The following is a 17,751-nucleotide window of genomic DNA, read 5'->3' on the forward strand; positions in this document are numbered from 1 at the left end:
CTAATCGCCGTCGCCGCGTGGGTCCTCGACTTCTTGTTGGGGACTTGGTGTGGTTGTCTTCTCGTTTTGTTCCTATGAAGGTCTCTTCTCCTAAGTTCAAGCCTCGGTTCATCGGTCCCTATAGGATCTTGGAAATTCTTAACCCTGTGTCGTTTCGTTTGGATCTCCCGGCATCGTTTGCTATTCATAATGTGTTCCATCGGTCGTTGTTGCGGAAGTATGAGGTACCTGTTGTTCCTTCGCTTGAGCCTCCTGCTCCAGTGCTGGTGGAGGGAGAATTGGAGTATGTTGTGGAGAAGATCTTGGATTCTCGTGTTTCCAGACGGAAACTCCAGTATTTGGTCAAGTGGAGGGGTTATGGTCAGGAGGATAATTCTTGGGTGGTTGCCTCGGATGTTCATGCTGATGATTTGGTTCGCGCTTTTCATAGGGCTCAACCTGCTCGCCCTGGTGGTTCTCGTGAGGGTTCGGAGACCCCTCCTCAAGGGGGGGGTACTGTTGTGAGTTCTGTTTTTGGGCTCCCTCTGGTGGTTACTGATGGTACTGGGTGACTTGTCTTTCCTGGGTCTCTGGGTTCCACCTGTTCCATCAGGATATGGGAGTTTCCTATTTAACCTGGCTTTGCTGGCATTTCCTCGCCGGTTATCAATGTATCCAGTGTGTCTTGTTACCTCTGCTCCCTGCTCCTAGAACCTTCTGGTCAAGCTAAGTTTGGATTTTCCTGTTTTGGTGTTTTGCTTTATTTGGTTTTTTAGTCCAGCCTGCAGATATGTGATTCTTTGCTGCTGGTTGCTCTAGTGGGCTGAAATTGCTCCTCATGTACCATGAGTTGGCACATGAGTTCAAGTAATTTCAGGATGGTTTTTTGAAGGGTTTTTCGCTGACCGCGCAGTTCACTTTTGTATCCTCTGCTATCTAGCTTTAGCGGGCCTCATTTTGCTGAAACTGTTTTCATACTGCGTATGTGCTTTCCTCTCATTTCACCGTTATTATATGTGGGGGGCTGCTATTTCTGTGGGGTATTTCTCTGGAGGCAAGAGAGGTCTGTGTTTCTTCTAATAGGGGAAGTTAGATCTTCGGCTGGAGCGAGACGTCTAGGATCATCGTAGGCACGTTCCCCGGCTACTTTTATTTGTGTGTTAGGTTCAGGGTCGCGGTCAGCTCAGGTTCCATCGCCCTAGAGCTTGTTTGTATCTGTGCTTGTCCTTTAGTGATCCCCTGCCATTGGGATCATGGCAGTGGAGCTCAAGAACCAGGGTGAAAGCTGGATCCACCCCCTACAGAGACACTAATGCCAACAAAACATGTTTGTCACCAGGACGGATCCGCCCCCGGAGATGGACGGCGAGAGAGTGGAGAAGAGACCGCCCACGAAGTAAGGAGATGGAGCAGGACGAGGGGAAGCTTGGCCGCAGCATGGCTGTAATCTACCCTGTAGAAGTGATAGCAGACAGCAGTGGAGAGCCGCCGGGACCTGCCGACACCAGAAGAAATGTCCCCGGTCCACAGCAACAAGAAACCCCGAACCAGAAGACTACCGTAGATCCGGAGCTCCTCGTTGCGGAGATGGAGGAGCTGGCCCAATGACTCCTGCGGACCCAGATGACAGCGGTGGCTACAGGGAAGGAGTCCCCAATCCAGAGGATGATTACTGCGCAGCCACAGACCTCACCAGCACTCGCAGCCCCAGCGGAGCAGGAGAGAGCGACGCTGCTGCAGGAGATGGCGCCGACGGAGAACCCTGCACCTGTGACCTCAGCGGAGCCAGAAAGCGAGACACTGCTGGAAGAGATGACAACACCGGGGTACCAGGCCCTGCAGCAAGCGATTCTGACCCCAGCAGAGGCGGAGAAGGACACCGGCAGTGGCGAGACAGGTACGCAAACTGCCCCGTTAGCTGAAGACACCCTGGAGGGACCTCTAGAACCCCCGCCAACCTTAACACCTGGCCAGGTTGTCACCATTACCGTTACCTGGGATGGCATGACAGATATGGGGGATTAACTGACCCAATGGTACCTGAACCATCGCCCCTGAAGGCGTGCAGGCCAAAGGAGACTATACGATGGAGGCACCCTAAGACAGACCTTATGGGATTCCCAATAGAGGCCCAAGCAGCAGCTAACTGCGTACAACTGATGGACAAAGAGGAGTATTGCAAACAGCAAATCCTAAAACTTGCAGAAGAAGAGAGACAGCGTAGAGCTAAGTGGGAAGCAATGGAGGAAAGGAATATCCTAGCTAAAACCAGGTTCTGCAAAGCTAGACCAGAGGATAGAGGACCATTAACCCCTTAATCCCATATGACGTACTATCCCGTCGAGGTGGGGTGGGCCTTAATTCCCACCGACGGGATAGTACGTCATAGCGATCGGCCGCAGCTGACATCCGGTCACGAACCGCTCCCGGCACATTAACCCCCGGCACACTGCGATCAAACATGATCGCAGTGTGCTGGCGGTACAGGGAAGCATCGCGCAGGGAGGTGGCTCCCTGCGGGATTCCCTGAGACGATCGGTACAAGGTGATGTACTCACCTTGTACCGAGCGTCTTGTCCCTGCAGGCCCCGGATCCAAAATGGCCGCATGGCTGCATCCGGGTCCTGCAGGGAGTACTTCCGGGTCGACTGCAGGCGCTGGTAAGCCTGCAGTGATTTGACTGAGATCGCCGATCTAACAGAGTGCTATGCAAACTGTCAGATCAGCGATCTGTGATGTCCCTCCCCCCCCCGGGACAAAGTAAAAAAGTAAAAAAAAAAATTTCCACATGTGTAAAAAAAAATGTTAAAAAAATTCCTAAATAAATAAATTTAAAAAAAAATTATTAAATAAAAAAATAAAAGTACACATATTTAGTATCGCCGCGTCCGTAACGGCCCAACCTATAAAACCGTCCCACTAGTTAACCCCTTCAGTGAACATCGTAAGAAAAAAAAAACGAGGCAAAAAACAACGCTTTATTATCATACCGCCAAACAAAAAGTGGAATAACATGCGATCAAAAAGACAGATATAAATAACCATGGTACCGCTGAAAACGTCATCTTGTCCCGCAAAAAACGAGCTGCCAAACAGCATCATAAGCAAAAAAATAAAAAAGTTATAGTCCGCAGAATAAAGCGATGCCAAAATAATTATTTTTTCTATAAAATAACTTTTATCGTATAAAACCGCCAAAACATAAAAAAATGATATAAACGAGGTATCGCTGTAATCGCACTGACCCAAAGAATAAAACTGCTTTATCAATTTTACCAAACGCAGAATGGTGTAAACGCCTCCCCCAAAAGAAATTCATGAATAGCTGGTTTTTGGTCATTCTGCCTCACAAAAATCGGAATAAAAAGTGATCAAAAAATGTCACATGCCCGAAAATGTTACCAATAAAAACGTCAACTCGTCCCGCAAAAAACAAGACCTCAGATGACTCTGTGGACCAAAATATGGAAAAATTATAGGTCTCAAAATGTGGAGACACAAAAACTTTTTTGCTATAAAAAAGCGTCTTTTAGTGTGTGACGGATGCCAATCATAAAAATCCGATATAAAAAAGCTATAAAAGTAAATCAAACCCCCCTTCATCACTCCCTTAGTTAGGGAAAAATAATAAAATTAAAAAAATATTTATTTCCATTTTCCCATTAGGGCTATGGTTGGGGCTAGGGCTAGTGCTGGGGCTAGGGCTAGGGTTGGGGCTAGGGTTAGGGTTGGGGCTAAAGTTAGGGTTAGGGTTTAGATTACATTTACGGTTGGGATTAGAATTAGGGGTGTGTCAGGGTTAGGGGTGTGGTTAGGGTTACCGTTGGGATTAGGGTTAGGGGTGTGTTTGGATTAGGGTTTCAGTTATAATTGGGGGGTTTCCATTGTTTAGGCACATCAGGGGCTCTCCAAACGCGACATGGCGTCCGATCTCAATTCCAGCCAATTCTGCGTTGAAAAAGTAAAACAGTGCTCCTTCCCTTTCGAGCTCTCCGGTGCGCCCAAACAGGGGTTTACCCCAACATATGGGGTATCGGCGTACTCGGGACGAATTGGACAACAACTTTTGGGGTCCAAGTTCTCTTGTTATCCTTGGGAAAATAAAAATTTGGGGGGCTAAAAATCATTTTTGTGGGAAAAATAAGATTTTTTATTTTCACGGCTCTGCGTTGTAAACTGCCATGAAACACTTGGGGTTTCAAAGTTCTCACAACACGTCTAGATAAGTTCCTTGGGAGGTCTAGTTTCCAATATGGGGTCACTTGTGGGGGGTTTGTACTGTTTGGGTACATCAGGGGCTCTGCAAATGCAACGTGACGCCTGCAGACCAATCCATCTAAGTCTGTATTCCAAATGGCGCTCCTTCCCTTCCGAGCTCTGCCATGCGCCCAAACAGTGGTTCCCCCCAACATATGGGGTATCAGCGTACTCAGGACAAATTGGACAACAACTTTTGTGGTTCAATTTATCCTGTTACCCTTGGGAAAATACAAAACTAGGGACTAAAAAATCATTTTTGTGAAAAAAAAAAAATTATTTTCACGGCTCTGCGTTATAAACTGTAGTGAAACACTTGGGGGTTCAAAGCTCTCAAAACACATCTAGATAAGTTCCTTAGGGGGTCTACTTTCCAAAATGGTGTCACTTGTGGGGGTTTTTAATGTTTAGGCAGATCAGGGGCTCTCCAAACGCAACATGGCGTCCCATCTTAATTCCAGTCAATTTTGCATTGAAAAGTCAAAAGGCGCTCCTTCCCTTCCGAGCTCTGCCATGCGCCCAAACAATGGTTTACACCCACATATGGGGTATCAGCGTACTCAGGACAAATTGCACAACAACATTTGTGGTCTAATTTCTTCTCTTACCCTTGGGAAAATAAAAAATTGGGGGTGAAAAATCATTTTTGTGAAAAAATATGATTTATTATTTTTACGGCTCTGCACTATAAACTTCTGTGAAGCACTTGTTGGGTCAAAGTGCTCACCACACATCTAGATAAGTTCCTTAAGGGGTCTACTTTCCAAAATGGTGTCACTTGTGGGTGGTTTCAATGATTAGGCACATCAGGGGCTCTCCAAACGCAACATGGTGTCCCATCTCAATTCCAGTCAATTTTGCATTGAAAAGTCAAATGGCGCTCCTTCCCTTCCGAGCTCTGCCATGCGCTCAAACAATGGTTTACACCCACATATGGGGTATCAGCGTACTCAGGACAAATTGTACAACAACTTTTGGGGTTCATTTTCTCCTGTTACCCTTGGTAAAATAAAACAAATTGGAGCTGAAATAAATTTTTTGTGAAAAAAGTTAAATGTTCATTTTTATTTAAACATTCCAAAAATTCCCGTAAAACACCTGAAGGGTTAATAAACTTATTGAATGTGGTTTTGAGCACCTTGAGAGGTGCAGTTTTTAGAATGGTGTCACACTTGGGTATTTTCTATCACATAGACCCCTCAAAATGACTTCAAATGAGATGTGGTCCCTAAAAAAAATGGTGTAAAAATGAGAAATTGCTGGTCAACTTTTAACCCTTATAACTCCCTAACAAAAAAAAATTTTGGTTCCAAAATTGTGCTGATGTAAAGTAGACATGTGGGAAATGTTACTTATTAAGTATTTTGCATGACATATCTCTGTGATTTAAGGGCATAAAAATTCAAAGTTGGAAAATTGCGAAATTTTCAAAATTTTCGCCAAATTTCCGTTTTTTTCTCAAATAAACGCAAGTTATATCGAATACATTTTACCACTAACATGAAGTACAATATCTCATGAGAAAACAGTGTCAGAATCACCAAGATCCGTTGAAGCGTTCCAGAGTTATAACCTCATAAAGGGACAGTGGTCAGAATTGTAAAAATTGGCCCGGTCATTAACGTGCAAACCACCCTCGGGGCTTAAGGGGTTAAGATCTGGAACTGTTGTCACCTTTAATTTGGACAAAGGATGGTGTTTCATTAAAGAACATGGTGGAACAACTGAACTATTTGTTAACCGTAGAGACGTTGAGTCACTTTTCTTAAGAGGACACCCTGACTGAGACCTGTATCCAGGAGACAAAGTGACTTTTATCAGGCACTATGGCGAAAGGGAATACTACGCCCTACATGTAAAATGGTGCCTAAGACAGCATGTTCGTACCCGTGTAGCCACTGAAAGTGGAAAGCAAACCCAGGCTACACAGACCTCTGACATACCTCCCAACTTTTGAAGATGGGAAAGAGGGACAAATTTTAGGCTACGCCTCTGACCACACCCATTCATAATTAGTCACACCCATATCCACGTCCCAACCACACCCATTTAGCACTGCTGATCACACTGTTTCATATACAATAATTATAAACAAAAAAATATGGCCACACAGTGCTTCATACTGTTTAATGGCCATACATGATGCTCCATACTGTATGATGACCACACATGATGCTCCATACTGTATAATGACCGCACATGATGCTCCATACTGTATATTGGCTGCACATGATGCTCCATACTGTATAATGGCCAGACATGATGCTCAATACTGTATAATGACCACACATGATGCTCAATACTGTATAATGACCCCACATGATGCTCAATACTGTATAATGACCACACATGATGCTCCATACTGTATAATGACCGCACATGATGCTCCATACAGTATATTGGCTGCACACGATGCTCCATACTGTATAATGACCACACATGATGCTCAATACTGTATAATGACCACACATGATGCTCCATACTTTATAATGACCGCACATGATGCTCCATACTGTATAATGGCCGCACATGATGCTCCATACTGTATAATGGCCGCACATGATGCTCCATACTGTATAATGACCGCACATGATGCTCCATACTGTATAATGACCGCACATGATGCTCCATACTGTATAATGGCCGCACATGATGCTCCATACTGTATAATGGCTCAAGAATTGGTGTAGGAAAGAGGGGTTTGGGTTCCTGCAGAACTGGGCCGACTTCTCAGTTGGCTACAGGCTCTACGCTAGGGACTGGCTGCACCTCAATGGGGAGGGTGCAGCTGTGCTGGGGGAGAGAATGGCTAGAAGGTTGGAGGAGTGTTTAAACTAGGAATTGGGGGGAGTGTATTCATTTTATAGGAGGGGAAGATAGTGCAGACAGAGACCTGGGCACAAATAAGGAAGTTGGGGGTGGCGGTGGCATGGGGGGTCGGGTCAGAACAGTTAATAATTTAAAAAATAGAAGTACAGAGAGGAACATAAAGTGCATGTATACTAATGCCAGAAGCCTCGCCAACAAAATGGACGAATTAGAACTAATGTTGTTGGAGCATAATTATGACATGGTGGGGATATCTGAAACGTGGCTGGATGAGAGCCATGACAGGGCTGTTAACTTGCAGGGCTATAGCCTGTTCAGAAATGACCATACAGATAAGCGAGGGGGAGGGGTGTGTCTATATGTAAAATCGTCCTTAAAACCCATCCAGCGCGATAATATAGGTGAATTTAATGAAAATGTAGAATCCCTGTGGGTGGAAATAAGGGGAGGGGGGAAAAATAATAAATTACTGATAGGAGTTTGTTATAAATCTCCAAAAATAATGGAAGCAATGGAGAATATCCTCGTAAAGCAAATAGATGAAGCTGCGACTCAAGGAGAAGTCATTATTATGGGGGACTTCAACTACCCTGAAATAGATTGGGGAACAGAAACCTGCAGTTCCAGCAAAGGTGATCGGTGTCTGACAACTATGAGAGACAATTACCTCTGACAACAGGTTCAGGACCCAACAAGAAGGGGGGCACTGCTAGACCGAATATTAACCAACAGACCAGACCGCATATCAAATATAAGGGTTGGGGGTCACTTGGGAAATAGCGATCACAAAATAATAAGTTTTCATGTATCCTTTAAAAAGATGTGTAGTAGAGGGGTTACAAGGACACTAAACTTCAGGAGGGCAAATTTCCAACGGATGAGAGAGGATCTTGGTGCAATTAACTGGGACGATATCCTGAGACACAAAAATACACAAAGAAAATGGGAGACGTTTATTAGCATCCTGGATAGGACCTGTGCACAGTATATACCGTATGGGAATAAACATACTAGAAATAGGAGGAAACCAATATGGCTAAATAGAGCTGTAAGGGGCGCAATAAGTGACAAAAAGAAAGCATTTAGAGAATTAAAGGAAGTAGGTAGTGAGGAGGCATTAAATAAATACAAAAAACTAAATAAATTCTGTAAAAAGCAAATCAAGGCAGCAAAGATTGAGACAGAGAGACTAATTGCCAGAGAGAGTAAAAATAATCCTAAAATATTCTTTAACTACATAAATAGTAAGAACCTAAAAAATGATAGTGTTGGCCCCCTTAAAAATAGTCTGGGTGAGATGGTGGATGAGGATGAGGAAAAAGCCAATATGCTAAATGACTTTTTTCATCAGTATTTACACAAGAAAATCCCATGGCAGACAAAATGTCTAGTGATAAAAATTCCCAATTAAATGTCACCTGCTTAACCCAGCAGGAAGTGCGGCGGCGTCTAAAAATCACTAAAATTGACAAATCTCCGGGCCCGGATGGGATACACGCCCGAGTACTGCAGGAATTAAGTACAGTCATTGATAGACCATTATTTTTAATCTTTAAAGACTCCATAATAACAGGGTCTGTGCCACAGGACTGGCGTATAGCAAATGTGGTGCCAATATTCAAAAAGGGAACAAAAACTGAACTCGGAAATTATAGGCCAGTAAGCTTAACCTCTACTGTGGGTAAAATCCTGGAGGGCATTCTAAGGGACGCTATACTGGAGTATCTGAAGAGGAATAACCTCATGACCCAGTATCAGCACGGGTTTACTAGGGACCGTTCATGTCAGACTAATTTGATCAGTTTCTATGAAGAGGTAAGTTCCGGATTGGACCAAGGGAACCCAGTGGATGTAGTGTATATGGACTTTTCAAAAGCTTTTGATACGGTGCCACACAAAAGGTTGATACATAAAGTGAGAATAATGGGGATAGGGGAAAATATGTGCAAGTGGGTTGAGAGCTGGCTCAGGGCTAGGAAACAAAGGGTGGTTATTAATGGAGCACACTCGGACTGGGTAGCGGTTAGCAGTGGGGTACCACAGGAGTCAGTATTGGCCGCTCTTCTTTTTAACATATTTATTAATGACCTTGTAGGGGGCATTCAGAGCAGAATTTCAATATTTGCAGATGACACTAAACTCTGCAGGGTAATCAATACAGAGGAGGACAATTTTATATTACAGGATGATTTATGTAAACTAGAAGCCTGGGCTGATAAATGGCAAATGAGCTTTAATGGGGATAAATGTAAGGTCATGCACTTGGGTAGAAGTAATAAGATGTATAATTATGTGCTTAATTCTAAAACTCTGGGCAAAACCGTCAATGAAAAAGACCTGGGTGTATGGGTGGATGACAAACTCATATTCAGGGGCCAGTGTCAGGCAGCTGCTACAAAGGCAAATAAAATAATGGGATGCATTAAAAGAGGCATAGATGCTCATGAGGAGAATATAATTTTACCTCTGTACAAGTCACTAGTTCGACCACACTTAGAATACTGTGCACAGTTCTGGTCTCCGGTGTTTAAGAAAGACATAGCCGAACTGGAGCGGGTGCAGAGAAGAGCGACCAAGGTTATTAGAGGACTGGGGGGTCTGCAATACCAAGATAGGTTATTACACTTGGGGCTACTAGTTTGGAAAAACGAAGACTAAGGGGTGATCTTATTTTAATGTATAAATATATGAGGGGACAGTACAAAGACCTTTCTGATGATCTTTTTAATCATAGACCTGAAACAGGGACAAGGGGGCATCCTCTGCGTTTGGAGGAAAAAAGGTTTAAGCATAATAACAGACGCGGATTCTTTACTGTAAGAGCAGTGAGACTATGGAACTCTCTGCCGTATGATGTTGTAATGAGTGATTCATTACTTAAATTTAAGAGGGGACTGGATACCTTTCTGGAAAAGTATAATGTTACAGGGTATATCCACTAGATTCCTTGATAGGGCGTTGATCCAGGGAACTAGTCTGATTGCCGTGTGTGGAGTCGGGAAGGAATTTTTTTCCCCAATGTGGAGCTTACTCTTTGCCACATGGGTTTTTTTTGCCTTCCTCTGGATCAACATGTTAGGGCATGTTAGGTTAGGCTATGGGTTGAACTAGATGGACATATAGTCTTCCTTCAACCTTAATAACTATGTAACTATGTAACTATGATGCTCCATACTGTATAATGACCACACATGATGCTCCATACTGTATAATGACCGCACATGATGCTCCATACTGTATAATGGTCACACATGATGCTCCATACTGTATAATGGTCACACATGATGCTCCATACTGTATAATGACCGCACATGATGCTCCATACTGTATAATGGTCACACATGATGCTCCATACTGTATAATGGCCGCACATGATGCTCCATACTGTATAATGACCGCACATGATGCTCCATACTGTATAATGGCCACACATGATGCTCCATCTATATATATAATTGTCTAAGGGTCACTTCCTTCTGTCTGTCACGGTTATTCATTCGCTGATTGGTCTCGCCAGCTGCCTGTCATGGCTGGCGCGACCAATCAGCGACGGGCACAGTCCGGAAGAAAATGGCCGCTCCTTACTCCTCGCAGTCAGTGCCTGTCGCCCGCATACTCCCCTCCGGTCACCGCTAACACAGGGTTAATGCCGGCGGTAACGGACCGCGTTATGCCGCGGGTAACACACTCTGTTACCGCCGCTATTAACCCTGTGTGTCCCCAACCTTTTGCTATTGACGCTGCCTATGCGGCATCAATAGTAAAAAATGTAATGTTAAAAATAATAACAATAAATAAACCTGCTATACTCACCCTCCGTAGTCCGCTGAGCAGCTCCCGCCGGCTGCCATCTTCCGCTGCAGTTTCCGCACTTTCCGGTGGCAAAGATGGTATGGCAGAAGGATCTGCCATGACGTCACGGTCATGTGACCGTGACGTCATCACAGGCCCTGCGCGCCTGCGCGACAAGGACCTGCCATGACGTCACGGTCATGTGACCGCGATGTCATCACAGGTCCTGCGCTCTCATACCAACCCTGGGACCGCAAGATGCCTTGGACTACAAGGGGCCTTCGGAAAGGTGAGTATATGTTTATTTATTATTTTTCCACCTGTGACAAACCTGGCTGGGCAATATAGTACGTAGCTGGGCAATATACTACGTGGCTGGGCAATATACTACGTGACTGGCCAATATACTACGTGGCTCTGTGCTGGAAACTACGTCACTGGGCAATATACTACGTCACTGGGCAATATACTATGTGGCTCTGTGCTGTATACTACGTAACTGGGCAATATACTACGTGGCTCTGTGCTGTATACTACGTAACTGGGCAATATACTACGTGGTTCTGTACTTTATACTACGTAACTGGGCAATATACTACGTGGTTCTGTACTTTATACTACGCCACTGGACAATATACAACCCCGAAACAGCTGTCTGTGGATGGATACCATGCTTGGCATAGGTGGTTTTCCTTTATTGGATGCTGCCCTTCCCTTGGTTGTTCCTTCCCGGGGAAAGGCCTGGCTATTCACTGCCTGCGTTGAGAAACACGTGATGGTGTCTCCGCAGCTCCTCTACATGCATTTGCATATTTGGGGGCAGTGTTCTGGATCACTGCGTTGAGAAACATGTGATGGTGTCTCCGCGGTGTTGGAGGAGGTCAGTCATCTGTGCCTTTATAGACTGGACAATATACTACGTCACTGGACAATATACTACGTAACTGGGCAATATACTACTTGCCTGGGAAATATACTACGTGGCTGGGCAATATACTACGTAACTGGGCAATATACTACGTGACTGGGCAATATACTACGTGTCTGGGCAATATACTACGTGACTGAGCAATATACTACGTAGCTGGGCAATATACTACGTGGCTGGGCAATATACTATGTAGCTGGGCAATATACTATGTAGCTGGGCAATATACTACAACACTAGGCAATATACTAGGTTACTGGGCAATATACTACGTGGCTGGGCAATATACTACGTAACTGGGCAATATACAATGTGGTTGGGCAATATACTACGTGTCTGGGCAATATACTACGTGGCTGGACAATATGCTACGTGGGCTGGGCAATATACTACGTGGTTGGGCAATATACTACGTCTCTTGGCAATATACTACGTCACTGGGCAATATACTACGTGTCTGGGCAATATACTATGTGGCTGGACAATATACTACGTGGGCTGTGCAATATACTACGCGGCTGGGCAATATACTACGTGGGCTGTGCAATATACTACGTGGACATGCATATTCTAGAATTCCCGATGCGTTAGAATCGGGCCACCATCTAGTACTGTATAATGACCGCACATGATGCTCCATACTGTATAATGACCACACATGATGCTCCATACTGTATAATGACCCCACATGATGCTCCATACTGTATAATGACCGCACGTGATGCTCCATACTGTATAATGGCCCCACATGATGCTCCATACTGTATAATGGCCCCACATGATGCTCCATACTGTATAATGGCCCCACATGATTCTCCATACTGTATAATGACCGCACGTGACGCTCCATACTGTATAATGACCGCACGTGATGTTCCATACTGTATAATGGCCACACATGATGTTCCATACTGTAATGACCGCATATGATTCCATACTGTATAATGACCCCACATGATGCTCCATACTGTATATTGGCTGCACATGATACTTCATACCATATAATGGCGACACGTAGCTACTCCTACACACGCGGCTGCGCTCCGTACACTTTGCACACACAGCTCTGCTCCGTACACCTCATCCACATTTGGCTCCACTCCATACACCTCGTACACACACGGCTCCGCTCCGTACACCTCGCACACACGCGGCTCCGCTCCGTACACCTCGCACACACGCGGCTCCCCTCCGTACACCTCGCACACACGCGGCTCCCCTCCGTACACCTCGCACACACGCGGCTCCGCTCCGTACACCTCGCACACGCGGCTCCGCTCCGTACACCTCGCACACACGCGGCTCCGCTCCGTACACCTCGCACACGCGGCTCCGCTCCGTACACCTCGCACACACGCGGCTCCGCTCCGTACACCTCCCACACACGCGGCTCCCCTCCGTACACCTCGCACACACACGGCTCCGCTCCGTACACCTCGCGCACACACACGGCTCCGCTCCGTACACCTCGCACACACACGGCTCCGCTCCGTACACCTCGCACACACGCGGCTCCCCTCCATACACCTCGCACACACACGGCTCCGCTCCGTACACCTCGCACACACATGGCTCCGCTCCGTACACCTTGCACACACATGGCTCCGCTCCATACACCTCGCACACACATGGCTCCGCTCCGTACACCTCGCACACACACGGCTCCGCTCCGTACACCTTGCACACACACGGCTCCGCTCCATCCACCTCGCACACACACGGCTCTGCTACATCCACACCGTACACCTCATGACCCCACACAAGGCAGCATACTTTCCTCATCCTGCGGCTGCAGCACCATGTCGTGGCAAGTTGGCAACCAGCACAGGCAGCCGAGTCCTGCAATTCATGGAGGTCCCGATCATGTGACCCCTGACTCCTCCCCTCCTGTGACCTCATCACAGGTCCTGTGCACAGAAAGCAGGCAGCAGCCAGGGGGCGTGTTGGTCCTGCTGTCTGCGGGATCATAGTGTCCCGTGCTGGACAGCAGGGCAAAGGCTCAAAACCGGGACAATCCAGCACAATGAGGGACGGTTGGGAGCGATGCCTCTGATGATGGACAGTTTTCTATGGAGTCACCTGTTGACAGCTACACCAAAGAACTTCCCCAGTTAGGAAGCTGTGCACACCAGGATTTGCCCTGGAAGAATAATTAAAGAGACATTCACCTGCGTCAAAGTAATGTGGATTTCGTTTATTTGATGTTTTCTTTCCAGTTTAAAGGGACAGTAGGTAATGGACAATGCTTACCTGAGAACTCTTTCCACTGTAAATAGTTGGCACCTGTTCAGGTGCCACTTGTTGGTTTTATCACGCGCTGGCAGCGTGAGTAGGACCCTGTTTGTTTTGCTTGTTGGCGAACTCAGCCAAAGGCAAAAAGGACACCCAATCATCCTGATCAGCAGAAACAAAACATCTCAGATATGTTTCCAAGGTCTGATTGGTTCGTTCAGTTTGGCCATTTGTCTGAGTTCGCCCTTAATAATCGGGCCAGCTCGGCTACTTTGGTTTCGCCGTTTTTCTGCAATTCTGGTTTCCATCCTCGTTTCTCTTCAGGGCAGGTTGAGTCTTCGGACTGTCCTGGCGTGGATACTGTGGTGGATAGGTTGCAGCAGATTTGGACTCATGTAGTGGACAATTTGACATTGTCCCAGGAGAAGGCTCAACGTTTCGCTAACCGCAGGCGCTGTGTGGGTCCCCGACTTCGTGTTGGGGATTTGGTTTGGTTGTCGTCTCGTTATATTCCTATGAAAGTTTCCTCTCCTAAGTTTAAGCCTCGTTTCATTGGTCCGTATAGGATTTCTGAGGTTCTTAATCCTGTGTCTTTTCGTTTGACCCTTCCAGCTTCTTTTTCCATCCATAATGTATTCCATAGGTCATTGTTGCGGAGATACGTGGCACCTGTGGTTCCATCCGTTGATCCTCCTGCCCCGGTTTTAGTTGAGGGGGAGTTGGAGTACATAGTGGAGAAGATTTTGGATTCTCGTATTTCGAGACGGAAACTCCAGTACCTGGTTAGGTGGAAGGGTTATGGTCAGGAAGATAATTCCTGGGTCTTTGCCTCTGATGTTCATGCTGCCGATCTGGTTCGTGCCTTTCATTTGGCTCATCCTGGTCGGCCTGGGGGCTCTGGTGAGGGTTCGGTGACCCCTCCTCAAGGGGGGGGTACTGTTGTGAATTCTGTGGTCAAGCTCCCTCCTGTGGTCATGAGTGGTACTTCAGCTGGTTCTGTCTATGAGCTTCATCTGGTGGATGTGAGTGGGGCTGCGGCTTCTGAGTTTCCTTCCTCAGGTGACGAGGTTAAGCCGTTAGGTGCTTCTCTATTTAACTCCACCTAGTTCTTTGTTCCTGGCCTCCAGTCAATGTTCCAGTATTGGTCTTGCTCTCTCCTGGATAGTCTTGTGGCCTGTCTGCCCTGCATAAGCTAAGTTCTGCTTGTGTTACTTTTGTTTGCTATTTTTTCTGTCCAGCTTGCTATATTGGTTTTTCTTGCTTGCTGTGGGGGGCTGCCTTTTCCTTTGGGGAATTTCTCTGAGGCAAGGTAGGCTTATTTTTCTATCTTCAGGGCTAGCTAGTTTCTCAGGCTGTGCCCGAGGCGCCTAGGTCTGGTCAGGAGCGCTCCACGGCTACCTCTAGTGTGGTGTGATAGGATTAGGGATTGCGGTCAGCAGAGTTCCCACGTCTCAGAGCTCGTCCTATGTTATTAGTAACTATCAGGTCACTTTGTGTGCTCTTAACCACCAGGTCCATTGTGTTTCTGAATCACCAGTTCATAACAGGAGAGTACTAATCTGAGAAGCAGCCAAGAGGCCCATGGTCACTCTTGAGGAGATGCATAGATCCATGGCTCAGGAGGGAGAATCTGTCCACAGGACAACTATTAGATGTATACTGCATAAATCTGGCCTTCAAGGAAGAGTCATTTTTTAAAGCAAGCCATAAGAATTCCAGTTTGCAATTTGCCCAAAGCCCTGTAAGGGATACAACCAACATGTGGAAAAAGGTGCTTTGATCAGAGTAGACCAAATTAGAATTTTCTGAGCTAAATACAAAATGCTATGTGTGGCGGAAAACTAACACTGCACATCACCCTGAAAACACCATTCCCACCATCAAACATGGTGGTGGCAGAATCATACTGTAGGAATTTAGCAGCGATGGGGATGCTGGTTGAAGTTGATGGGAAGATGGATCGAGCTAAATAAAGGGTAATCCTGGAGGAAAACCTGTTAGAGGCAGCAACAGGGTTGAGACTGGAGTGTAGGTTCCCCTTCCAGCAGGATAACCCCACTTAATCCCCCTCTTTACAATATGAGCCCCCACATATCCCTTCTTCTGTCTCTGATGCACCGACTCTCAACACAGTAGATGTGAAGTAATGACAGCGTTGCGTCCTCTGTCTCAGTTGCACGCGCCGATTGTTGTAAGGAATCAGAGGCTCCTTTCTCCACCAATGTATTCACCGCTGTCTGCATTCTGAGAATGAGGATAGAAGTGACACCAGGAAGTAAATGGTGGACCGGCAGGGTGAGGGCCTGGTGTGACTCTTAGGCCACTGTTTTCAGCCCTTCGGCTGTCTTAGTATGGGACCAAAACAGCCAAAGAGTCGGATGTGGCCTACAGGCTACACTTTGACCAGCTTTTGGTTTAATTTAAAGCACGGCCTAGTCATCATCTACATCGAAATCCCATTGAGAATTTGTGGCAAGACTTAAAAATTGCTGATCACAGACATCTTCATCCAATCTCACTGAGCGAGAGCGAGTGTGGAAAGAAGAAGAGGCAAAAATGTCACCTCCACATGTGCAAAGCCGAAGAGACAGACCAAAAGACTGAGGTAGTAATTATAGCGAATTAGTAAAGTACTGACTCAGGGGGTTGAATACAAATGCACCTTACAATTTTCAGATTTATAAAATACTTAGAAAACCAAGAATCATTTCTTTTACACTTCACAAATATTTCTTACTGTGTATTGTATCACATAAAATCAAAATAAAACCCATTTAAGTTTGTGGGCGTAACGTGAAAAAATGTGGAAAATTTCACAGGGTGTGAATACTTTTTCAAGGTACTGTAATCAATCACATTGTATAAAATAGTGATGAGTGGAAACATAAAATAATGACCAGTCACAACCATCACAGCAGAGACAGGCAGCAGTACAAAGAAACGGAAAATAGGGCAAGTGGAAACTGCAAGTACAAAGAAATATATAAAATAGTGTCCGGTGGAGCGTCAGGAGCAGAGACAAGCAGCAGGTCGCCTCGTAAATATGGAGTAACCTGGATAACGCACGTCCAAACAGCGGAGAAATCTCCATGAAAGTGTGTGAAACACATGATGAAGAAGAGGAGGGAGCGTACCGAGCAGAATACGACCAGACATACACGGAATAATAAATGACCGCCACACACATACACACATACATACCTCTGCTTGTGGACCCCTTTCTGCTTGGACTCCACAGTACAATGCCCACTATGGATACCTGCTGCCACTTGCAGCCCAGCACAATAATCCCTCAGACACCACAGTGATTGATGCACCTCTGGCTCCGACCATGTAGAGATTCCCTTTAATTTCTGCAGGTGTCAGTCCCACGATCACTCCGTGGATTCCTGGAGCTGCCACGCAATATAACAATCCACCTGTGCTACTGACCCATAGATCCCCTCATAGGTTCATGTTTCTGTCTGTAGATATGATGTATGTAGTATGGCCTCTGAGTGTTTCGTCAAATGAAGCGTTTTCCAGATGTAGGAGGGAGGGAGGGCTGACATCAGATGGAGACACAGACCCCCTCCTCCTCCTCTCCTTTTTCTGCTTGCCCAGCACACCTCCTTTCTGTTCCTATTATTGCCATTTCTAGCATTCAGTACACCATTTATACACAATGAGGTCACGTGTCGGCCTGCTGTGACCGACAAAAGGGACATACTTCAGCTCCAGTCTAGTGCAAGGAA

At 46.0% G+C, this 17,751-nt stretch overlaps 1 protein-coding gene across 1 annotated transcript in view; it reads right to left on the reverse strand.

The window, feature by feature from the left end:
- The window catches only part of GABRA3 (gamma-aminobutyric acid type A receptor subunit alpha3), a 196,090-nt gene extending 178,569 nt beyond the window's left edge, over positions 1 to 17,521 (reverse strand). Inside the window, exon 1 of the mRNA XM_069748611.1 lies at positions 17,219 to 17,521. The gene's annotated coding sequence lies outside the window, so the exon portion shown is untranslated. The remainder of the gene's footprint in view (positions 1 to 17,218) is intronic.
- Between the last annotated feature and the right edge of the window lie 230 nt (positions 17,522 to 17,751).

This window comes from Ranitomeya imitator, chromosome 2 (assembly GCF_032444005.1).
Source record: "Ranitomeya imitator isolate aRanImi1 chromosome 2, aRanImi1.pri, whole genome shotgun sequence".
Taxonomy (NCBI): Eukaryota; Metazoa; Chordata; class Amphibia; order Anura; family Dendrobatidae; genus Ranitomeya; species Ranitomeya imitator.